We start from the raw sequence: 26,748 nt of genomic DNA on the forward strand, positions 1-26,748 counted from the left end.
AGGGACCGTCTGTCATCTTTTTTACCATATGTTATTTAAGGGACCAGATTTGTCATTTCCCACACATTCATGTCTGACTATCTGAATTATCTGTCTAGACGGTAAAATTTAGTAGCTATCTTTTTAATTGAAATATTCTATATATAGTCAGAAAATTTATTAGTTGATCAGGGGGTGTTAATGGAATTTTTTCAATGTTATTTTCAGAACAATATTCTATCTAGCTGCCGATAATTTCAGCCGATTTTGCATTGAACTTAGGAATTAATTAGGGCTATTTGCAATAATCTGTTTGATGTTAGATGATTATTACCACCAATTGGATATCGAAACTTGAGACCGGTTAATTATAGAATATGCTTATATTCTTGAATATTACTTTTTGAACAATTTCAATACAGATGCGTCGGTTTTGAGCACCTGTTGAGGGGCGAAATAGTCCAGTGCCGAAGATGCGAGCGCTATGGTCACTCGGCAGTGAACTGTCAAATGACCTTGCGATGTGTAAAGTGCGGGAAAGGCCATACCGCAGCCGAATGTTCGCTGACTGAAGCAGAGGGCAAGGAAAAAACCTTCTGTGTCAATTGCGAAAGCGGAGGGCATCCGGCTCCGTACCGTAGAGGTCCTGCATACCGCAATGTTAAGGTCACAAGGCAGCAGGCGTCAAAATCGGCCCAAAGGACGAAGGTGTCTACGGCGTCGAACGATACCGTCCCTTCGGCACCAATCGTCCCGGAGATCCCGTTTGCAGAAGTAGTCCGACAAGGGGGAGCTAAGAAGCCCCAGCAACATGCAAGTGGCAGTGATTTTGAATTCGTGAGGAACGATAGACGAAATTGTGATAGGGGGGTGGTATCGGTATACTTATGGGTCGCCATTATAGTTTCAGGCATTTAATAGGCCTGAATTTGAAACCTTTGAATGTTTGGAAGTCTCTTTTATTCTGTTTTCACTATCTAGAGGGGGCAATTTTTACATTCTGTCAGTCTATGCAGTGGGAAACAATCGAGCCAAGTTCAAGGAGGAATTCCATTCTCTGTTTACGATACTCGAACTGAACAGGCTGCATAATTATTATATTATAGCTGGCGACTTGAATGCATACCTCGTGGCTAAGCGCAACAAAGAATCCCAGAGGGGTATTCCTCAAGTCTTGGATAGAGCAATACCAGTAGCAGTATAAATGCGAATTATATAGGTCAGAGAGTCCAACCTGGCCCAGGGAAAATTCCTATCTGGCGCGCGCTTAAACTTTAATTTTAGAAATCCTCAACGGAATCTGCAGACCCTTCCTTACGATAGCGACCATAACTCTATTCTTATTGAAGTTCTGTTAGATGGACGAAGAGTTCGCCCTCTGCCGATGGACAGTAAATATTACAACTGTTATTATTACTTTTTCTCCCTAAGGATGTTATTGTAAAAAAAAAGAAAAAATATATAATCCGAAAAGTAAATAGTTTTTAATTATGATAGTTGTAAGAACAATAATTTAAGTTAAAAGTATCTTTTGAAGCGATCAAACATTTATTATTACTTTTATATTTCTTTATTTGCCACTAAGGCCAAGTGAATTCTTCCGGGTTTTTGGCCATTTCCCCACAACTTATTGTAAAATTAGATTTTTATTTCTTACTGTTTCTCTTCTCTGTCTGTAAATCGTTATTCAAAAATTCAAAAATTTTTAGAGCCCACAGTGGCCATGGATTGTTTTTTTTTTGTTAATTTTTCCAATCTATATATTATTGTTACCTACTTCTTAAAAATAAAAAACCATTTAAAAAAAAAAATGCGTCGGTCACAAAAAATGCCAGCTATGGAACGCTTTTTGCCCAGACAATTTCATAGCGCAGTTCCCCTTGGCTAGCATTGGTTGGAGATGGAAACGAGAATCTGTCAAAATACTCTCTAGCCTGTCAAGCCATCTCTGTCACGTCTGGTTCGGTCGGCCTTTAGGTTGTTTTCCATCACTTGTATGTCAGCCCGATCTTAGCTAACGTGGGACACCATATAGATGACGACTGTTCATTGATCCTATCCATCCTATAGGCTATTTGCTGGTGAGTTGTCTACTCTCCAAAAAATAATTGCTTTCGAGAATTGGTGGCTGTCGCCTATTCCCACTATATCAGCCTTCATTACTTTAACTTTCCTATTGACAAGTATTAAGCCATCAAATAAGACAATAAAATTGGAGGCTTAAGTTATTGGGAAGTAAGTGTGAAGTAGGATAAATTCAATACATATCCATACAAGAGCAGCTGCAATTTATTCCTGTCATGTCACAAATAAGTGGTTTTACCAATTTTCTCTCCCAATTTGGGTATAATTTGGATAATTTTTAAATGGTAAAAGTTTTGAATATCGCGTGTTTGTAATAGGGATGAAAGCCCGCATGTTGTTTACATTGTTTGGAGACCAATTGGCTCAATTCCTCATCCGCTCTGCAAGAAACAGATGCCACCAATTGACCAAAAATCTACGTACTTGAGATGTTGACAGGTTTGTCCTTACTAATTTACCTATCCTAAATGCAAAATACAACTCCCGGTTAAATATCAAAGAGTTCTAAAAATAAAATAATTATCATGCTCTTATCATATCAATTCATTCGAATTACTATTTGCTACGTACTTTTACATTTTGTTATTCTTGTCTCGTGTAATAACGCCCCATCGACGCCCATTGAGCCTGTACAATTGTATTCCTTTACGATAATTTGACTGGTTTTCATGAAGTACACGTGCCCATCGATCGGTTAAGGTACGCTATCTTTAGGTAAAGCAACAATGGGCACACACGGCAGTTGCCTACGAATATTACGTTTTTATCTTTGTATCGCAAATTATTTTTACGTATTCTTCTTTTCTACGAATGCTCATTAATTCATTGCAACAATTATTTTTAAGTTTGGCAATTTCCGCCTCCGCTACTTGGTGAGCGCCTTCTCAGAATCTTGCGAATCGCATAATAGGAGTATAAATAGAAAAAAATTGGAAACATTAAAGTATCAACTACGATGAAAGTCTTATTTAAAAATTCTTGGGAGAATGATGACTATTTCTTTTTCGCAGGAACCGGTTTGTTCCCATGGCTTTTCGTTGGACGATATTTTGCAATGAAATCTTAAGAAAAATAAACAAATGATTTTCCCACTACTCCATTTTTATGCACAATTTATTTGGTATAATGAACATTAATTGATAATTTGTTCCATTTGTGTTGGATTAGGTCCAATATTTTATTTGTTAGCAATATAGATGTCGACACAAATATTTTTAGGTTAATCCATATTAGAAATAAATTTGTATGGTTCATTATTCGTTTTACTCAGATGTTGTAGATAAAACATCCATATTACATGGAAATAAGAAAATTTAAAAAAGATTATTTATTGATACTTTAGCACGTTGGCTGCTAATGCCGTATGTGCTACGGCGAGAGTTTCGTCTTACGTATATACAGCGCAACAGATACCGTCATTACTACGCACTTTTTTTATTTGAAACAAAACCTTATTAGAATCGATTACATCTTTGTCTGTCACACTCGATTTATTCAGACACAGCTGAACCGAATGTCACGAAATTATGTGGAAATGTGTGGCCTGTAAATCCCTTTGCATATAGCGTGGTGCCATATTCTGTGAAGTTTACATTCGAAAAGAGGGTGCAATTTTTTCTTCACAGAATATGGTCATATGGGGTATTAAATAAGAGGGCTTAATTAGTACTTTTCGAAGTTGATCTAAACTGATTTCTATTAGATGAAACAGATGTAAGTAGCAGATCTTGTTCTCAGAACCTCTCCAACCGGAAAATCTGAAAAAATTGACAATGATGTCCCTACACAAAATCTAGGCCTCAAACTACATCCCATTCCGATATCTTCTCAAATAAAGTTAATAAAAGCATAATATCATGTTTTGGAAATTTACCCAAGAACCCCCCTTAAATTTATCCTAGAAGTCCAAAATTTGGTACCGTTATAAAATAAAATTTTGGAAAGTTTGAAAAAATGTTATTGACAAAGTTATAAAAGGCGAAAGTTTTGTATTTCACGTGAATTTATCGCAATCCTGGACTCATATGACCGGTGAAGTTGGATATATCAAGGAATATTTAAAATTTTTAGCTATGTACGAATGGGAAAACGTGCATAGGAAATTTCTCACACGAGATGAACGCAAAACCTTTACACCCAAGCGCCCAGTTTCTGGTATTTCAACTTGTTTGTGGATAGACGACGCTTGCTTCACAGTAGACGTTTGTGTTTCTGCTCTCATGCGGTAGGGACTTGCAAGACTACAAAACAACCATCCGTGATTTTTTTCATTGAGGAAATATTAACAAATATTTGATAATACATAAATACCAACTAGAAAGAGAAATACGAGGATAATTTAACTTGACCGAAGTTTTGGCTTCCTTTCTGTAAACGGATAGTATGCATCGTCATGTTTCTCGATGCTGATATCCCGACTCAACGTAAAAATAGTTGAAGACTAATCTGGGCCAAAGCTCCCAAATAAAAAATGTATAGACAGATATGATTTTTAAGAGTTTGACCAATATTGCCACTTCTATTGTTATTTTTCTATTAATGCTTGCATATTAGTTGATCATTCACTGTTTTGATGTAGAAATTTCGATGCAAGATTCATTTGCTTATAGTGTAAAGAACACCCAAAAGGGTGTAATTTTTTAAACAATATAAATCACAATCTCGGCAGATGCCGGATTTAACCTAATGCCAGCAATAACTACTAAGTAGTTAGTCATGGACGATCCTAGCTAGTTACAAATATATAGGGGTTTTGGTAGTGGTGGCAGGTGGTAGGGTAGTCGGTGCCGACCACGCATTCTGAATGCACATAACTTCCTCTCCTCTCCTCTCTGTTCGACAAATGGCCGCCTTCGACTTCCATTCATCCATCCGCTCTTGGTATGACTCCACCCGTCTCAGAGGATTCAAAGATCGACCTTTTAAATTAAATCGAGTTAGCCAGCAATCTGCCTTAGCATGCAGAGAACTCGTCTACTCTTTATCGTAAAAGTAAGCGCATAACAAGTCGACGCAACGTCAATGATACCCTCGCCTCCGATATAACGAGGCAGGTTCATCCGCTCCACGGCAAAATTCGGAGTTTAAACATAATAATAATAATAAAAATGGCGCAACAATCCAATTAGATCAGGGTCTTGAAGTGTGTTAGAGTACTTCACTCAAGACCGTAACGGTACACTACAGGATTACAGTACCCTGTAGGAGGCAATATGGTCAGCATTGCGCTCGCCCGAGATTATTACTCTAATTTGTTTCAGTTATTCGTTCACCGCTAAGTCGACTGGTATCCGACGTCAAATCAGGATACAAATTCCACTGCCATCAGTGAGCTTTGAACGACGACCTTCCGTACGACAGCCTTGTGCTCTAACCACTCAGCTATCCGGAAACGGAGTTTGGACATAGTAGTCCGTATCCGCCCCTGGACATTTTCCAAATCGATCTTCGTCCACCGCTATAGTTCGAATGCATATGCCAGTGGGATAGTGAATACATTCTGTGTGGTTATTTGATTCTTTCCCGAATGAGGTGGATTACAGCCTTGCGGAATTCCTAGATACTTGTAGAAGCCTATCTGGATGTAGAGGTCCCTAATGGCATGTCCGGCATGCACCTCGTGATGATCTTTGCGGATGACTTGGAGTATCTTGAATACGATGGGCCAACCATGTCTACTATTTGAAACAGATTTCTGAGTTTAGCATCAATATCAGCATACACCTTGATGCCTTCTAACTAGATCAAAGGTGTCAACCCGCCCTTTGCACATAGGCATAGGTAAAACCATGTTCTCTAGTACCATATAGTAACCATGAAAGGGGATGGGATTTTGTATCATACAACATAAAAGGGAGATTCAGTATATCCCCTTGAAAAATGCCTCTTCGTATTCAGATGCAGTTGGAGTCGTGGGTGCCCTCAGATGCACTGACAAGATAATGTGCCACCTTTCCATGGTTGTTGCTTCAAACTTTATTAGTATAGAATCAATAGGATACAGACGTCAACAAGCGACACAGTCAAGATACAATCTCATCATTGATTCGAGGTGAAACTCTCAGAGTTACTGCGGCTGCATAGAACCTGAAAATATTTTATCTATGCAAAACATTCATTTCCGAAAATTCTGTACACGCTCTTTGAAATTCGTCGCGAACCAGTGCGGCATGGCGTTGTTAATGCCGCCGCCTCTGTCCTCGTCGACTGTTGTTCATTAGTTTCCACGATGACCTCAAGTTGCTGTGATTAATAAAGTGGTACTGACCACAAAATTCTTACTCTTTCGAAGTGTGCGCACTCTTTTACCAACGTTCCTCATGCCATTGCCTATTGCAGCTCAGGAGAAAAATATTTTTAGATTTTCTTGTTCTCAAAAATTTGACCGTTAACAACATGAGGAAATAACGCCGCTTCCACAAAATAATTATACGGTGACATAAGTGCTGTGTCATCTTTATTTCCAAATTTCGTCTTTTAGTTAGAGTCCGAGTTGACGTGTGTTTAACCTACCGTACTCTAAAAAAAATTCGACGAAATTGACTCATTACATTTATTAATTATAACTGCGTCTAAACGAATTGTACGCGGAATCTAAGTCGATAATGAGACAAAGTTTTGAGCATAGAATACTAATGAAAACAGATTACATGATAGATACGTAAAACAATGATATGCAATGACATGAAATTAGTGTGAAAATGGCGGTTATATGTTCTCAGAACTCATAAAATGACAAAATATTTCCTTTAAAAAAAGAAAGAATAATTGGAACTGTAACACCTACATTTCCGAACTAATCTAATGGAGAGAGAGACCGATTGAGTGGCAGATATTTCGATGACTACAACAGAGTTTTGGATTTGTTAAGAGCTCCCGAAAATAGCTAGAAATAGGATGCCATCCCGTGGTGTCGGCCCCGCAAGCTTTCAATTAAATGAAATATAGTATTTTAGGATAATGTCATTTTCCAAACTGCGTCTCATATTATTTTCTTGAACTACGTACATTTGAAATCGTTCACTGAATTTAGGATTTCTTTAGAGTAAGATCAAACCAATATGAGAATTCGCTCAACAATTTTATTGTAAATCATTAAAATTTCTTTCTTCGTTATAAGCAGAAAGCCTTTCTACATTCCATATGAAAGTGGAAAAAACTTTGTTTATGAGAAATGAAATTGTATGCACTTAAATAAATAGTATATCGTGAGCATGAGCATTATTATGCACACAATTAACCAATCACCGAAATGGAGTCATTCTAAAAAGAAGCGAACGCCGAAATTCTACTGGAATTATCAAAATTTAATGATTATACATGAAATACGTAGAAAATGATATACGTACATAACAATGTTCAGCTAATAAAATTTCTGTGCTTTTTATTTTTAAGGGAGAAACAATTTAAATTTTCATAATATATATTTTATGTCTTCGGGTGTAACATAGCAATAAATTCAAAAGAAAATCACGTTTTAATCTACGAGAATTTTGTTAAATGTAGCAGGATTTACACGAAACTTGCTAACATAGTGCCTATATGGAAATATTGTACTCGTAGCGTAAATTTGAATGAAATTTAAATTTATTATCCTTATTTTACTACATATCTGCATTAGGATCTAGCCCTTGAAAATAAGATTGCATCACATGAAATATCTGACTTATAGGATAAAAACGGAAAAGCTAATATTTTTTTTATAATTTTTTATTTAATCAAAATATGAACCGTCAGCATCCATAAATTTCCTCCAACCTAATTCAGACCCCTTTTTACAGAAGGCTTCATTTTAGACGCTACGAAGTCTTTCATGATATCTGCTTGGTTTTGGAATACTTTCTGTCGACAAAAAGGCTCCAGACTGCAGGAAAAGCGATGGTCCATTGGAGAAATATCATCGACTTTAGCACTTTCTGGACAGTATGAGATTTGCGGAATCAAATATGAAAAACTTACTTATATAGAGGCTTTATGCCAAGCTCTTGTGAATTGGAACTTAAGAATATACCTAAAATCTTTCCTGTTTGCTGGAAAAGGCGACTAAAAGGAACAAATTTCGAAACTTTACAGCTGCGACCTTTGTCTATGTAAAACGGACTATGTTTGATTTCTGGAATGTGTGTGTGGACATTCTGGGACTAAGCGACATGAGATGGTAGGAATCTGGACAGTACTCTTCTCCCTCTTGCGGCAATGTGCTTTTGCACTCTGGACAGCAAGTGGTAGCAGAAGTAAATCTGGTGTCGGGTCGCTTTTGACGGCTACCCCAAGATGCGCTCTGTTGCCCTGGGAGGACAGGATTCTAACTGAAAGATATAGTGAAGAAGGATGCTTTTTCCGAGCATTTACATGTACTTCAAGAGAGGCTTCCTAAAGGTGATATTGTGATCGTGATGGACGATCTGAATGCCTCGTCATTAGTGGCACATTGTTCGAACACAGAGCTTGCCATAAGGGGTTTCACCTGACCGATATCGTACGAGCAATCAGATTGACCACTTAACGATCAGCAGTAAAGTTAGGAGTTGTTTTCTGGATGTGCGTAACAATAGAGGTGCTAACATCGACATCGAAAAGGATCACCATCTAATAGTCGCTTACCTTTGCTTGCGTGCTGTGTCCGCCAGCTCTTGTATGGTTGAGGAGTTTCGACCCCTCCAGTTCAAAATTTACCGTTTGTATGATTCAGCTATCGCTCGAAAGTGGTAGAGCTATCTTGCTAGTCCAACAGCAGATATACTGAGTTACCCGCCTGAGAATATCGATGAACATTGAGTCGCCATAAAAGTGTCTTTTTTTCTCGGCCGCTACACAGGATGTCGACCACGTCTCGAAGGGACGTCATAAGATCTGGGTGACTGCGAATTCGTGGAAGCGAATCGATGGACGGAAGAAATTGTAGGCTCTATTGACTGCTGTGAGCGATGACGGGCGTGACAGGCTTGAATTCCGATTTCATGCGAAATCCCCAGAAGTTCAACATAGTGTGCGTTGGCCAATGGGAGTTTGTTATTGCTCTGGTCAGGGAAGCGGAAGATGCCGCAGAACACAATGATTTCAGAAATGTATAATGCATCATTAAAGAACTTGCATGTTTGATGTTAAACGTCCACGAGGTAGCAAGAATAGTTCACCACTGTTTTTAACCATATCGCATCCGGCGAAGTACCTCCTTTTGTGGATGAAGTGGCTAGCCACTGGAACGTGCGAATACCGACTGTTCCTCACAGCAGAAGAGAAATTATTTCGACCATCAAACGGAATAATGTTGGTTGGTACGAAGGTCTCCCCGCGGATTTATTTATTGCTATATCTACAAATGCTTGAAATCCGAGACCTTTCCTAGTGAGTGGAATAAGGGGATGATCGTTAAGATTCTAAAGAAAGGCACGCGTTTTGAGTTCGACAATTGGAGGGGTATCTACATGTTCCCTGTCGTCGCAAAGATAACTAAAATAATACTGAAAAGCATCAAAAAACATCATTGTATTGTCAACATCTGCAACCCACGAATCTTCTATTTTCGCATCCCTTGTTCTTCATCGATTTTAAGAAAGCCTTCGATATCGTGAACGGGGAGTATATGTGGTGTGCTCTTTGCAGGAGGAATATTCTGGCAAAATTATTAGCTATTATCAAAGCGACATATGATGACGCGAAATGTTAGGTATTCCATCGAGGAAAAAATCTTAGAGGAATTTGAGGTCCAAAGCGGAGTCCGCCAGGGTTGCATCTTGTTGTTATCAATATTATTTCTTCTTATTAGCGGTGAAGATTTCCATATTGCATTGTCCGGAGGAGTTCAGTTCTAATGACATCTGTTTGCTCTCTCAACGGTTCATAGACCTTGGCCAAATGGCTCTGGATTTGAAAAGAGAAACAAATAAAGTCGGATTCAAGATAAATACCAATGAAATCAAGGTTCTCAGTCTGACGAGTCGTCATACTCTTTCTATCTGCATTGATGGACAGAGTAACGAAAACGTCGATCAGTTTGTGTATCTGGAAACGTGGTTTCTGCCGGTGATGGCACCGAATTGGATGTTGCCAAACGCATTAACAGCGCTAAATTTTATATAATTGTTGAGTTTTTTGACTTAAACTAGTACTACACCAGAATGTCAGCGATTTCATCAATATCATTTTTGGAGGCACACAAGCAGATATTAAAAAGGCTTATATATTTTTATTATTTATTACTGGCATATTGCATTTTCTTTCAGATAATTTGGTATAAACTATATTTCAATTGCTCCGCATGTGTGCGTGTCTTTATTGCGTTTCTAAAACGTTATTATCAATTACTGTTTCTGGTTTCCCACCTTGTTAATCTCCGCGGGGCAAGATCCCCTAAGTGGAACTTAGAAACCTAAAGTTGAATGTTGTCTACGTTTGCTGCTACATCCTTAAAAAGATATTCAGTTTTGCGCTGCGAAAGACCCATTATATCCCAATTTAAATTAAAGGAACAGAGTTCCAGTTTAAACGTCGACAAAATGACAAATAATTCCTAGAAAAAACTCGGCTGTTGTTGCAAAGAACCATAAAAGTCTCACTTGGCAAAAACATGTACCACTTAATCCTCACGAGAAAAGTGCATATGCAAACAAAAGGTGCAGCAAATTCACCTAAAAAACACTTTGGAGCGGCTACATATAGCTTTCTTAATAATGATAGGAATTCTACATCCAACGTCCAGCATCCTATATACGGGTTTATGCAGCATTTTTCTAGCGTCTCATAGCGAAGTTTAATTCGAAAAATTCGTCCAAAAATGATCGCCTCATGCATGCATGCGCAGCCTCAGATTGAACAAGAATAAAACAGAATTTTTGTCGACCGATCCCCATAAAACAGACACTGCCCAGAACTGAGCGATTTAAATATCTCCGGTCAATGCTATCAGTCAATGGTGAACTGCGTTCTGGGGTTGCTTTATGCATTAGCACAACCTGGATGAAATGGCATCCCACAACTGGTGTTCTTTGTGATCGACGTTTCAACGTACGTCTCAAATCTAAAATTTACCGCAGTATCGTCCGCCCAGTCGCCTTCTTTGGTTCTGGGCGTTGGCCGACTATAAAAGACAAGTGTTAGACCAATAACGTAACATGCCTAGATTACATTCGAAGTGAGGATATTAGTAATCAATATGGAGTTGCGAGAGAGGCGCTTTCGATGAAATGGTCCCGTAATTCACGGTAACGATAATTCACTTGTCAAGTTTGATCTGATCATCCAAGTCGATGGGAAGCGATCAATACAATAATATATATATAATTTGGAAACCTCACGATTCCATGCAGATCAGGCCTTTGACCGAGCAACATGGCGCAATCGATGACAACGGGCAGACTCCGCTTATGAACGGGAAAAAGGCTAAAAAGTGAGAATAAGGTGCGAATTTCACTAAACTTCTCAGTACCGGGCTGTATATTATGGCCCATATCACTGTAAAATGTTTTGCTTCTGGAATAAACTCAAGAAGATTTGCAGTAAACTAATAAGATATACCCATTATTGATTTTATTTGAAGAGGCCTAGATATTATATGAAGACACCATGTTCAGGGGTTAGTTTCTGAGAATCGATCCCACCTTTAAGTCTGTATTTTTGACCCTTCACTGTTTTAATTCTGAACTGACATCAACACTAGAGTCTATATCATACAATGCTAATCGAGATCCCTTTGATAACAAAAAAATTTAAATAACTCACCAGTCGAGGTAAAGGCTGTACAGGATAACACTATAGATGCGCATACCAGGTCGGTAAGTCAATGATATATTGGCAGACAGACTAAAAGTAGAGGGTGAGGTTTACGACCAGATATATAAGTAGTTTCATATGAATCTTGAAAAACTTATAATAATTATATATAAAAATATTATTATAGTTTTTTTAAAACAAAATCACAAGAACAAAAATATGGTAAACATTGCAATATATCATAAACAAAAGCTCATAAACATCCATTAACTCTGTTTTCGGAGGTCAAAACGCCAATGCACAATTGGCTGTATCAACAAAGTACGTTCATGTGTGGATAATTTTTGATTTGCAACTATGATGTTTTCGATTCTTAATAAACTTGTTAGTTTTATGGATTTATTTTATGGGAACCAGATGGATATAAATCCTGAGTAGGTGAGTGGACCTATCCAATTGAATTGAATAGTAAGTGGAAATATTGAGCATACGTTAAAAGAAAAACAAACAAAATTCTTCAAAATCGATGAAAGTGCTCCTACGCGTATGTTCATATTAAGGAAGGAGTGTTCCATAGTATTATGTATTGATATCAAAAAGATTTTTTCCTGGAACAATTTGTTACTCAATATTCCTTTTGTATATATAATTTTATTAGGATGGATTACCTCAATTTACAATGATGTAAATATGTAGTGCGTATTAACTTCACGGGAATATTACTCTTTTCCTGTATTTTACTCTAGAATAATTAACTGCAAGCGCTTCTAATACGTAGAAAGCAGATTATTCTAGCTTGATCATTTTCATCTGAATTTTTGTATTTATCGTGTGCTTCAGGTTCGTATTAGAAGAATTTATTACATTGTTATTTATGTAGTTTTACCTGGCTGGTGTGGTTAAACTGTTGGCGATTAGTATTGCTATGTTAATAGGATGAGTTGATATGCGGTGAATGCAAGTTTCATAAAGATAATTCATTATAGAATTGAAGAAAGGCCTACTTGGGGTATCAACGCTATCACGTGTGACTCAAACGTGGACTCTTTATGGTTAGTACCAGATTCTTTAGAGGTATTATTCCAAGACTAGAATTCAGATGTATAATGATTAGGACACTCGCATTGTATTAATATGCTCTGTCGGCGAGTAACTCCATATCCTCAATATGCATTTGCACTCATGTCGACACCGAAATAAGGAGATGGTCGAATTTTGATTTCAATATTTTGGGTGTATGACCTAACTAAATAGGAAGGACTTTAATTTGTCCGCCATAATCGGTTATCCTTCTCGTTCAATAAGGACAGTCGTCATATTTGCCCATCCTTCTTCTTCACTGGCCTCAATGGAAGATTTAGCACACAAACTTCATCGGTCGCAGCAACTTTGATCTACTATGACTTTGTTAATAATGGTAGTAGTTCTATCAATCTTACCAGTATGATGCTCCATCATTTAGCCTATATTATTGTAATTTTATTATTCTAGGAAGAATTTAAGGAAGCACGTATTGATTTCCGAAAAAATAGCAGAATAATATTATTAGCTTTATTTTAGCAGATGTCAGTAGTAGATACGTGTAGATAGTGGCATAACTAAGCATAAGTGGGTCATTTTTGAAAATGGTTGTTTAATTTAAGTGCCCTTTTTCTGAGTCTCATTTCCCGTCCCCTTTGCAACCGGCGAAAAACTAAGACCTGGTTTGGAAAGAACTAATCGAGGCTTTTGTTGTTTGTTGTTTGGGAATCCCCCTTAAGTTACGATATAGTTCGCTCTGCGCGTGTGGGTTCACAGCTCTAGCAAAATTCGTATCAATAGTTATAATCGTTTCTGAGAAAGGTGCATGTAATAGACTGGCAGACACACGAACTATAAACCGATTTAAAGGGTTTTGTCTTACACACGCGTCCTTGAATATGAAAGTTGATTTCTTAGTTACGAAATTTCACATTTTTACATTCACAAAAAAAAGCGAGAAAAAACGGCCTTCACATGGGAGACCCCCTTAAAACCATATAAACATTAAATTCAAGCTTTAGAGCGTTTTTTTCTATTCAAATGTAGTGCATAGCCATTTGCCTTTATCGCCTGCCCGCATCTGCGAGGCATCGAGTTTACAAGATTAATCAATCGGCTGTCCGGATGGGTCAGTGGTTAGAGCACTAGGTTGTCGTACGGAAGGTCGCGGTTCAAATCTCCTGGTGGCAATGGGATTTGTGTCGTAGCTTGACGCTGGATACCAGTCGGCTCAGCTGTAAAGTGAATACTTGAGTCAAATCAGGGTAATAATCTCGGACTAGCGCAACGCTGGCCACATTATCTCCTACAAGGTACTATAATCTTGTCGTCTTGAATGAAGTGCTTTGACACACTTCAAGATCCGGATCAAATTGGACTGTAACGCCAACGATTATTATTATTATGAGTCGGAGTCTTCATTGATTCTTCCTGTGACATTAACGTTAATTACGCCGTTTCAAAAAAATATCTTCATACGAACACATCAGTTTAACCCTTCCCAAAGATTTACATTGAGGTTTAGATCGGATTTCTGCGACGGTCATAATTAGATGAATGCTTCGGACTATGATCATCTTGAAATATCTAAAGCTCAGTTGATTAATTAATTTATCATCTAATTTCATGAGCATAAGGGGGCATATTTAGTCCATAAATATACAGTAAGTTTAGACTGTTAGGATACCCTCAACTTGCAGTAAAATTCCATCGTGCGAAAAACAACCTACAATGAATATTGAACATATTAAGAAAATGAGTGATTTAATTAATTTAAGTCATACTCTAAATAGTAGCGTTTCCTCTTGCGTGCGTTATCTATGGTACTTAAGGGGGTCATCCCGTGTGTCGGATCCGCGGAATCGAATTTTTTTTTGCATCAATTGTACCTAGATATAGTGTAGAATATATGAGCAGTGATTTTTTGATATTCGGAGTCCTTCGGAAATTAGAGTGTTAAATACATAATAAGTCACATGCCAGACTTATGTCGATCGGCGTAATAAAGCTCGTATTTGTCGGTCCGAATGACTTCACTAAAAGGACAAGAATTGAATCCAAGGCTGTACATGTGTTTCTTGAAGAAACCTAGGGCTTATGGATTAGGTATAGTAGATTAAAGTTCAGTTAAGATTTTATGGTTGAAAATCGCATTTTACTTTTTAAATGCATGTTGAAAATCGGTTGCCACCATAGCCCAAAATCGACCGAACGGAATTCTTTGAAATTTTTTTTTTTATTTTGACTTATTCAGAACATATTTCTACGGTCCGCAAACTAGGATAATTGCGATTCATTCAGTAGTTTTTTTGTATACATTGGAGAAGCCGAGAAAAAATATCAAAATTCACAAAAAAACTTTAACACGGCACCAAAAATTTAGCTTTTTATATTTCTTAATAATCTTGGTTTGCGGACTGTAGTTAAGTCTCCACGTTAAAATGCCGTTTACATTTTTTTTTTGTTAAAAGGATCGCAGCGCCCTCTAGCCTGGCAGCAGAAAAACACCTTTTTTTGGAGATTGGTATATGAATTGCTCTATATTTCAATAACGAACTATGCCATCTGGCTGGAAATTACTACGCACGCTCAAGATTTTAATAAATATAGGGTGAAAAATTCGCATTTGTATTTTTATTCAGTTCTTCACAAAAAAATTCTAAAAAAAGCCAAAAAACGGGGATGATCCCCTTAACATTTCAAATGGGGTCGCTAATTCGTTGTGCGTCTTATATACCAAATACCGTCGCGTGCGCCAGTATGGGCCAGGGAAGCAAATTCCCAAATTTTTCCTTGAAATAAAAAAATTTTGTTATGGCCCTACAGCGCTAACTTTATTTCTTCTAAAAAAATTATGTTATATTTAGGATAATTGTCATTGGAGATATTTTCCCAAAATTCACTGGACCGCAGATTCCGACATCTGATTATGATGGTTTTTGATCACTACTTTTCGAATATCTGTACTGGTTTTGGCGGCATCTTTCTAGATAGTTCGTATTAGATTTCGCCTAAGCCTTTCTTCTAATTTTAAAGGTCGTCCATTTCCGTTTTGCCTTTCTTTTGTACCAGGATTTTCCCATTTTACATAAATTGTTTATACGACTGACGGAGGGACGTCAAAACATTTCCCAACGTCTCTCAAATGCGCTCCTCTTTCATTTTTACACCACTTGACAGCATTTCGTTATCAGACATCCAAATAAATACTAATTATAGAGATTGTTTCTATTTTTTGACTCCCAGGATTTTCTACTAACTTTAGAAAAACAGTTAAAAAAATTTTGTTTTGTGAATGAAAATGAAATCTTCTTGCGATCTTTAATTAAACACTCTACTCAGCTGTGCCCACTTTTTTTACCCTTACTATATATTTATTTTATGAATGAGGACAAAAATACGAATACATATGTAAAAACAACAAATTTAGTCAACGTCCGTGTTTTTGCCCCTGAGTATATACAGTAAGTCGACGATTTAGGCAAAGCAAGCTTGACGAAATCATGGATGTGTCGAACTGGATGCTCTGTAATATAATATAATAATATGCAGTCTCCACGCATTGTTTTTTGAGTCTCATATGGTAGAGTGCAGCGCAAGGACCATGGAGGAGCTAATCTCAACTTGATCATGATATTGAATACCGTTTTCGCGATGTTTAGTTTGTTCACAGCTAATCGGCTGAGTGCTGGTGATCCTAGCATTGTGACCAGTGACATCACCATTAGTATGGTTCGGTGACATGCCATACTTCCGACTCGGTTTGGTGAGTTATTTTCGGAAACTCTAGGTTCTGGACATCTGGAAGAAGTCTGTAGGGGACTAAATATTTGCTCCGTAATGAACTTAGAAACATACACTGTTATGATTCTGCAACTTATTCAAGCTATTCTTGAAAAATTAAAAGACAAATACGCCGCTAGATTAACCAAATTAAGAAGAAAACCGCGGCCATACAGAAACAATTCGGAAACCCGAAGTTCGACGCTTCAGGTATGAAAGATTTTGTTTATTTCTTATGTAAGTACTTTTGAGTGTGAGGTGAGGTGCAGAACTATCTGACTGTCACTTTAATGTGATCTTGATATTTAGTATTTTGGTTTACAAAAAATTTACACGGAAAAGACAATTTTGAGCTATGTGACTTTATCAGTAGTAGTGCGATTTTGATCAAACTTGTGCATATTATGCTTCATACTATAGTCTCTATGACTCTAGAATAAACCTAGTAGTTTGAGGCTTGGACACCGCATAGAGGCAGCTTTATGATTTTCTTAAGGTTTTGTGTAAAACAAAACCTTATTAAAATCGATTTACTGTCTGTCTGTTTGTCACATGCACTTTCCTCCAAAACTGCTGAATCCATCCGAACGAAATATGCTGGACAGATGGGAACTATGAGAGGCGTTGAAAGTGATCATTTCCTGAACGGACTCATTCCCAGAAACTATTATACTTAACCGAAAAATTTGAAAAAAGTCAGGAGGCTGCCACTGTATGGTACCTAGGCCCCAAAATACCCTCCATACCGATACCTGTTCAAATAAAGTTAATAATAGTATATTACTATAATTTTTAGTAATTGGTAGGGAAACTCACCTTAAATTCCTCCTAGAATCCCGAAATGCGGTAATGTAGGCTACAGCATAGAGTATGATCCTATCAAATTTGGTGAAAATCGCACTATTACTAACAAAGTTATAATAGGTCAAAGCTCTCGTTTCTGTGCAAATTCAAGACTTTGAATTTCAATATCACCTGAAAGTGGATATTCTCGTATAATATATGCATATATTACGTGCTACATACTAATGGGACAAATGAACACTCAAATCTCTTTATAAAAGAAATACACAAAACCTCTCATACCTGAAGCGTCTAGCTTCCGGTTTCTCGACTTGTTCGTATTTGTTCTGGGTTAAGTTCTTCATATTAGCCAATAATATTAAATTCCGAGCGAAAAGCATATGAGGCTGACTATTCTCAATACAGTGCTTTCCATCAAATGATTTATTTAAATCGCTTTCTAAAAAATAGAAGCCAATAGAATTTTTAATTATGTGACACGGAACTGTCAGGCACTCATCACTCCTCACATCTTCTTCTTTTTCTTCGGCCTTTGTCCCGTTCACAAGCGAGGTTGGCTTGTCGTGATCGGTTTCGCCATTTTATTTTATCAAATTCCTGATCTGGATGTAATCACGAGGCTTTAAAATCCCCATCGAGGGTATCGAGCCACCATTGTTTCGGCCGATCTTTTCATCGCTTACCATTGGCTTCGATGTTCGGATCAATATTGGCAAGTGAATTCTCGTTAGCTCGAATGACGTGACCATACCATCGAAGACGCCTCTCTCGCAGTTTTGTCCACGATGAATGCAACTCCATATCGATCGCGTCGATCACAAAGCACACCAATTGTGGAACGCCACTTTCAGGTTGCGTTAACGCGCGGAGCATTTTCATTACGCAGTTCTTCATTGGGCGATAGTATTGACCCGAGATATTTAAATCGCTCAGTTCGGGACAGGCCGCTGCCGCTGGCAGAACTGAGCGATTTAAATATCTCCAGTCAAAGCTATCAACCAATGGAGAGCTGCGTTATGCTCTTCATATAGGGAAACAGAAATACTTTTATACCTGAAGCATCTAGCCTCCCGTTTCTCGACTTGTTCAGATTTTTCGGTTGGGTAATTTCTGAGAATGGGCCTGTTAAAGAAGCGATCAATTTCCAGCCCCTGCATTCCCCGCCTTCCCAGCATATGTCAAAACTAAGGTTGGCTTCTGAAAGTACAATGTAGACCGTTCGTTTGATACCCCACATGGCTATATTTGGTAAAAAAATGTATGTAAATGCATGTATGGGGACCATCCCCCCAAAAATTCAACATAGAGAGATGTAACTCACTGCACCTGTGGGCGTTCATAGTTTCCACCTTCCCACCACATTTTGTGTCAATTGGTACAGTCGGTTCTGAGAAAGTACGTGTGACAGACACTGAACTGGTTTTAATGAGGTTTCGTTGATTTCAGAAAAACTAATATCCCTTAGATCCAAGGTTAGGATACACTAACTTTTCCTGAAAGCCAATTTGTTGTTATTTTCTGCAATGCCTGCAAGATACAATGTGCTATACTATCTATATTGCTACGATAGTACGTATATCTCTTTACACTGAACTTTCCATCACGACAGATTGCTAAAGTCGCAGACTAACACCTGGTTACTCAAATGGAACCAAAATGAGCTCTTGCAGTTCAGAAATAGTTGCCAAACCTAGCTTCCTGCTTTTAGTCGCGCGGACGCAAAATTTAATTTGAAGTATTGATTCTGTTGCTTCTGATGAGAAAAGAAGCAATTATTATCAATTGTCGGAAAACCTAATGGTTTCCAAGCGACTAAATTAATTTAGGCTATTTAATTGGTCATGATATAATTTTGCGTCGTCTACAATTCCATCAGGAAATTTCTATAGTGATCGGAAATGTGGGATAGCATCAATCGCATTTCATAACAAATTGAAAAGTTAAATTTTTTTTTGCTTTTCATAGAAACGAAACATATTTCAAGGCCATTCATGCCTACAATGAAGCACACCCCCTTGTTCGTTTTCTTTACAAAGAATCTCATGTGTGGGTCGAAAGGTCAATTTCATAGGTAGCAGACGGTAAATTGGCATTACAAGTTCTACGTACGCATCTATTCGACAAGTTAATCTCGTTTCTACAACATTTGTTCAAGTCATTCTAAATATAAAATGTTCTCTCATTCAAGTGGATGAATTTGAATTGCTGCAGAGCGGTAACTCTTGGCTGGCATGTAGTGGGTTTTCCGGTCGTTCGGCTGGCGTTTTCTTCGGGCCCTATCTCCCCCAGCTTGCCGACTTTTTCGCGTTCAATGCTCCCGCCCCCCTTTGCAATAGCAGCTCGGAAATGGAGCCTCATTCTGCGGCCCGGCCGGAGCTTCAGTCTCATTCAAATAATGAAACTGGTTTGTCGCAAAGCGCTTAAAATTCTTGACCATCGCGTCCGCATAGACACTTGTCGGTACTTACGCGAAATTATATCTCGACGTCATAACTTATAAAATATGTGAATTAATTTATTCAATTGTTGGCTATAAACTGACAACAATAGAGCTTCCTCGATACTCGCAACGAACGCATTGACGATACACACTGGTAATTAGTTTCAGAGATTTGTAATTTTTTCTGCAATTTTTGGAAGCAGTATCTTTTCGGGATCTATCCCTCCACAAGGAAGGCTTCAGGTCGTCATCACGCAATCTTTTGGCGACATTAGTACGTTGGATCAACCGTTGGCGTGTGGGGCTCATATTTGAACGACGGGACCTGTTGTTGACATTCCCTCCAAAAATAGATTCATTTCGGTGTAAATTTAGATCACATTGAGATGTCTTTTAAAACAGGTTGTGGAAAATAGTAGAGAAAATTAGAGGAAAATCGCAAATCGCAAAGGCGAGAACTGTTTGTTTGTTGTTTGTTGATTCGTTTGGAAGTAACAAGTGGATCGAGGCTTTCGCAAGTTATAGTGTTTGGCGAATATTTGAAAAGTGGCCCTGAATCGTTCGCAAATGTGATGCGCGCTGTCAATATTGCAACCATACGTGCTGAATATTATCTGTGATATAGACTATATAAAAAATTTAATTAATTCGCCATTAATCTGATTCATGCATGTATTCATGAGCAACCTAGCACCAGTTTGTGGCGATAATATTTTTCCTCGCTGAAAACACACTTATTTTGTGATGACGTGCTAATATTTTTTTCCAATACACTTCGCATTGTGATTTTGTTTTGAGTAAATATATTTGCTGCTTATTTTTGCGGCGAAAGAAGAAAAATTGGGAAATATTTTGTGCGCATCTCACTAAAGATTTTCTTGTTTCATCATTAAAACACTTCTCTGTTGTGCGGGAAAATACACAACGTGGATGTTTACTGCTGTTACTGCAACACCTACGTAGTACAATCAGCATCACACAGGTAAAATGTGTTATTTTATTGATAATTCCGGGTATTTGTAGTCATGCCGCGTTTCAGGAATGACTTTCGAACAGACTTCACCACTATCAGTATTTTCTTATCAGACCTGCACGGAAATAAGCTGTAAAATTAGTTATTAGGAATAAACGATGTTAAGATTCCACCAGTCTGGGAATGAAGATAGTCTGCACACATGGGAACTATCCTCTGCATGGGTTCCTTATTCATACCAACCTCGGCTAAGGCAATACTTAAGGCTGACTAACTCACCACATAGTAACAATTTGAAAATCAACTCAATGAAACTCATGCAATGTAAATAATTGATAACTTCTTGCCAAGCTGTATGCATCTCATGTGATTCTAATTTGTGATTAAGTAATCGCGTGTTATTATTCTGTTGTCGTGTTTTTAAAATTCGCGAAGAGGTTTCTGAGAAACTTTGCTTTTTGGAATATTTGACTGAAATTTTTCAGAAAGACTTTCTGTATAAGCCAAAGCGTAACCACACAAACTAAAACTGAGTCATCGAAACCGCTGAATTTTCAGAAATTCCATTCGGTATCATATTAACCAAACACTAATGAAAGAAATAAAAGAAAAATTAATGCCGACTTTCCAAGTCTATCATTTACAATTTTCGTGAGTGGCTTTTATAATTGCCAAAATGTGACACAAAGTTTTTACGAGCTCTCCTTGAAGCGAAATAATTGAATGTTGTTACTTATTGCAAATAAAAACCACATGAAACGATCGAATAGGAACGATAAAAGTCAGTAACGAATTGATGATAATTGTGAAATAATATTATTCGCGAGAACATGATAATTCGTCTTACGATTAAGGTCAATGTTACTTGCTAATTCGTCTGTTCTAATTTGTGCTACGTGTTCTAACTTGAAGCGTGTTTAAATGCATTCTTTATTTTTGGAAGAGAACTAAGCAAAATTGTTGGAAGAACTCCAAGTTAACATTTCGAAAATGTCATAAACTCAGACAATTTGGAAGTAGTTATCAACCTATGTATTGATATCAGTAGAGCCAATCGATATGGACTGTTTCTATTAATATAATGAGTTATGTAATCGCTTTAAATTGATAAAAACGCCATAGAAGAAATGTACTCAACATAGTAGACTTAGCGTAACAAATACGTATATAGATATATAACTCGATTCCTAATTGAGACTACAACTTACCATGTTTACAAACTTTTTTAATTTTATTAGTTCAGTTCCACTTGCTGTATACAACTGCGTCCAGTAATCTCTCCTAAAATAGAACATGCCAATTTCTCAGTAACATTAACTCATTACTTTTCTCGAGAAAGTAATTCAAAAAATTTCAATATACAATTTAAAAACCCCACTTTGCGCGAGATTAACAACGTCTGTAGTTGTATTCGCAGTCCATAACAGTAATGTTTAGCGCTCCTATCGCCAGACAACGTCTTAACCAAAGGCGCAGCAGTGCGTGTCGTGCCTTGGCCTCCATAGTTGCCTTTTCCGACTCGTCTCAATCCTGCCATGTACACCTCTAAATTTGGAATCTTATTACGGTTAATTCATCATCATCAACGACGCAACAACCGGTATCCGGTCTAGGTCTGCCTTAATGAGGAACTCCGGGTTTTGCGTTGAGGTCCACCAATTCGATGTCCCTGGCCTACGCCATCGTTTCATCTCAGGCAGAGTTTGCCTCGTCTTGTTTTTCTACCATAGATATTGCCCTTATAGATTTTTCGGACTGGATCATCCTCATCCATGCAGATTAGGTGACCCGCCCACCGTAACCTATTGACCCGGATTTTATCCAAAACCTGACGGTCGTGGTATCGCTCATAGATTTCGTCGTTATGTAGGTTACGGAATCGTCCATCTTCATGTAGGGGGCCAAAAATTCTTCAGACGATTCTTCTCTCGAACGCGGCCAAGAGTTCGCAATTTTTCTTGCTAAGAACCTGAGGATTGACAAAATCATTGTCTTATACTAGAGTTTTGAACCTATGGTGAGACGTTTCGAGCGAAACAGTTTTTGTAAATTGAAATAGGATCTGTTGGCTGCCAACAACCGTTCAGAGATTTCGTCATCATAGTTGTTATCAGTTGTGATTTTCGACCCTAGATAGGCCGTTGATGCCTCAAAGTTGTAGTCTCCCATCTTCATTCTTCCCGTTTGATCAGTGCGGTTTGATGTTGTTGGCTGATTCGTCTTCGGTGCTGATGTTGCTACCATATATAATAGTTTGTGTTGCCTTCATTGATTTGCAGCCCAAGATGGATGAAGGCAGTTTGTACGTCTCGGGTCGTTCTTCCCATGATGTGGATGTCATCAGCATAGGTTTTTTTCTGGCCTCGTACATTGATCAGGGCAAACCTAGTCAGGATACCGAATTTTCGTGGCCGTATTCAGTTTCACCTTGTCTACGCTATCATAGGTGGCCTTAAAGTCTATGAAAAGATGGTGCAATTGATGTCCATATTCCAACAGTTTTTTCATTGCTTGCCGCAGAGAGAAGATCTAATTTGCCTGGAGTGAAGCCTCTTTGGTATAGGCCAATGATGTTCTGGGCGTAGGCGGTATCCGACCTAGCAAGATAGCGGAGAATATACCTGATACTGTTTCTCCTAAACTTCATGGTGGCAGTATTTGTCCGTCGTCTCCAGTTGGCGGGACCTCCAACTCGCCGATGTTCTGGTTGTTCAGTAGCTCATCAAAGTACTCAACCCAACGCTCCAATATGCCCATTCTGTCGGAAATCAGATTTCTTTCTTTGTCTCGGCAGGATGAACATCGAGGTGTGTAAGGCTTCATCCTGCTGACTTGTTGGTAAAACTTGCGGTTGCTCCAAGTTCACAGACCTGTTGGTTCTCCCAGGCTTCCTTTTTCCGTCAGTGAAATCGCTTCTTCGCTCGCCGGAGTGTGTGATAAGTCTCCGCGCGTGTCCGTGTCCTTTGAGAATGCAACATTACTCGGTATACAGCATTCTTCCGTTCCTTTGCTAGCTTGCATTCATCGTCGAACCAGCCGTTCCGACTCTTTTTTGCGACTGGGGCCAAGTATGTTTGTGGCCGTATTTATAAAAACTTTCTTCAGCTGATTGTGAAGATCATTTGTTGATGCTTCATCTCCAGGATCTCTGTTGACTGCGGTTATTGCGGCATTCATTTCCCCCTTATAGGTGTTACGGAGGGCCGTGTTATGGATGGTTTCAGTGTTAACTCTCACCTGATTGTCAGAGGAGCACCATGCCAACGAGATAGTTATCCGAGTCTATATTGGCTCCCCTATATGTTCTGACATTCAGGTGGCGACGTTCGATCAACACGCGGTCGATTTGGTTGAAGGTGGTCCCGTCTGGAGAGACCCACGTATGTTTGTGGACCGCTTTCCCCGCAAACCTGGTACTTCCAACAACCATTTCATGTGACACTGCTAATTGAATAATCCGCAATCCGTTATCATTTGTATTTTGATGTAAGCTATGGGAGCCAACGTATCGCCTGAATACGGGCTCCGTCCTACTTGGCTGTTAAAATCCCCAAGTGCATAGCCGTTCGCCTATGTTTTCAAAGCCGATAACAGCAGGTTTCATTTTTTGGCTGACTAAGAAACCTACTCCGAGCACATGGTTTACTGGATGACGGCTATAATATATGGTGTAGCGGCTCTTCTCCAGGAAACCGGTCCCTGTCCAACGCATCTCCTGTAACGCTGTTACATCAGCCCTATATTGAAACAGGGTATCGGCTAGTTGCTTGGTAAATGCGCAAATCGTTATTCCTTTGTCGTTGCCAGGTTCGTCGTTGTTTTATGCGTCCAGTACGAGGCTCTTGTGGCTTTGTAACAAATGGTTTTCCATGTAGAGTTGTCAGCCCTACCCAACTCCCAACCTGGAGAACCAGTTGGTAGAATTTGTGCCGTTTCTAGGCGCGGGAGACTCGCCTTCATCCTTCTCCGTCTGCAGCTTTTCGTTAAAAAAGAGCTCCCAGCGGTCACCACGTGGGGGTGGAGATAGGGTTCGGTAGTAGAGCTTTTGGTGTTGGTTCAGCAGGCGTTTCCCAGGTCTTATTCTCTATCGTGGGTACCAATCCGCATTTCGCCCTGGCACCTATACTACCCTTTAACCACCTATACAGTGCTTCGATGCTTTTATAAAGTTTGTCTTTGTTTAGTTGGTGTCTTAATTCAGTTCTACCTTGACGAGGAGTTGCTCATTTGTCGACCCGCCGAGCCAGTATATAGAATTGAATATCAGTATTTCTGGCATTCATCTTTCATATACTGGCAGACAAATTTTTCCGCCACAGAACCATTGATTAAAAGCATCATATTCCGGAGAAGTGGTGTCACTCGATCTGATTGAATAAATTTTGTAAAGTTTGTCCTTCGCCTGGAGGGACTAGATTAAACACGAAGTGAACTGTTCTTAATGTATAGCAAAGAAACATTCAAGATGGGTATGGGTTATACTAAGTGAGTGAGATTAGAAATGAGAGGGTGACATTGACTTTGAATTCTCTTCAGAGCAAGCGGTTGTACGCAAATCTAATATATATTATATCAAGGCCGTACTTTTTAAGCATTTGCTTCGCTCAGACCGTTCGATTTATCGTCAATCATACTAATCTGAAATCACTTTGGTACATTCGATTATTTTTAAAATTATACCTCAAGCATCCACGGAAGGACAGTGGGAACTATAATTGTTTAATGGAGATAAGTTGTTAGCCCGTCGTCCAATCCCTTCTCTGAAGAACCAGTCCGACAATGTTCTGAATTACGATGCAGAATCATGCTTCCCTCGTCGGAAGTAGAGTTATCGAGTAAATATATTGCTGACTGAATTTAATTTCTTCCTGTCAATTAAAGGATATTGGATTTTAACTATGAAAAAAATGTGAAAGTAATTTCGCGTTATTTCCAAGCGATGCTATTAACTTGTTACGTCCGCAATTAGTTTGTTTTCGATGTTTTTTCAATTGCGTTCTCTATGGGAAAGTTTACACAAGTGCGACAGTTGGGCAAGCAAATTTAGAATTTTTTCTACATTCAGAATGTTTATTGCAGGGAAAGTTTTCAGAGAATACTATTACAGAACTGGAAGACCAGAAATGTGGAGTAATAACATTTGATAGAAATTTCTAATGTACAAAATTAATCGAACTTGCTGATACAGTGGTGTTTTTATAGCACCGTTTTAAGTTTGTTGATAAACTTTCATATTATATACATAGATCTCTCTTAAAGGAAAGCTAAGGCTACCTTTACAGTTGAAGATATTTGGGACCATTCAAACAAACTTTCGTGGTAAAAGGGGGTTTGCTTCCAGATTGGACACATAAATCTCAATTTTGGCATCATCAATGGAATTAACATCATTATCATCATCAACGGCGCAACAACCGGTATCCGGTCTAGGCTTGCCTTAATAAGGAACTGCAGACATCCCGGTTTTGCGCCGAGGTCCACCAATTCGATATTCCTAAAAGCTTTCTGGCGTCCTGACTTACGCCATCGCTCCATCTTAGGCAGAATCTGCCTCGTCTTCTTTTTCTACCATAGATTTTGCCCTTATAGACTTTCCGGATTTTATCGACAACCTGACGGTCATGATATTGCTCATAGATCCTCATGTAGGGGGCCAAAAATTCTTCGGTGGATTCTTTTCTCGAACGCGGCCAAGAGTTCGCAATTCTTCTTGCTAAGAACCCAAGTCTCCGAGGAATACATGAGGACTACCAAGATCATTGTCTTGTACAGTAAGAGCTTTGACCCTATTGTGACATGTTTCAAGCGGAACATTTTTTGTAAGCTGAAATAGGCTCTGTTGGCTGACAACAACCGTATGCGGATTTCATCATTGTAGCTGTTATCGGTTGTGATTTTAGACCCTAGAAATTATCAACGGTCCCAAAGTTGTAGTCTCCCATCTTTATTCTTC

At 38.5% G+C, this 26,748-nt stretch overlaps 1 protein-coding gene across 4 annotated transcripts in view; it reads left to right on the forward strand.

Moving 5' to 3' along the window:
* The window catches only part of LOC119652676 (protein tyrosine phosphatase type IVA 1), a 179,162-nt gene that overhangs the window by 108,752 nt on the left and 43,662 nt on the right, over positions 1-26,748 (forward strand). Inside the window, exon 1 of one of the 4 annotated variants that reach the window (XM_038056947.1) lies at positions 19,763-19,976. The exons of 2 other annotated variants lie outside the window; for them this stretch is intronic. The gene's annotated coding sequence lies outside the window, so the exon portion shown is untranslated. One more of the 4 variants, XM_038056946.1, reaches the window with a different exon arrangement.

This window comes from Hermetia illucens, chromosome 3, assembly GCF_905115235.1.
Source record: "Hermetia illucens chromosome 3, iHerIll2.2.curated.20191125, whole genome shotgun sequence".
Classification (NCBI taxonomy): Eukaryota; Metazoa; Arthropoda; class Insecta; order Diptera; family Stratiomyidae; genus Hermetia; species Hermetia illucens.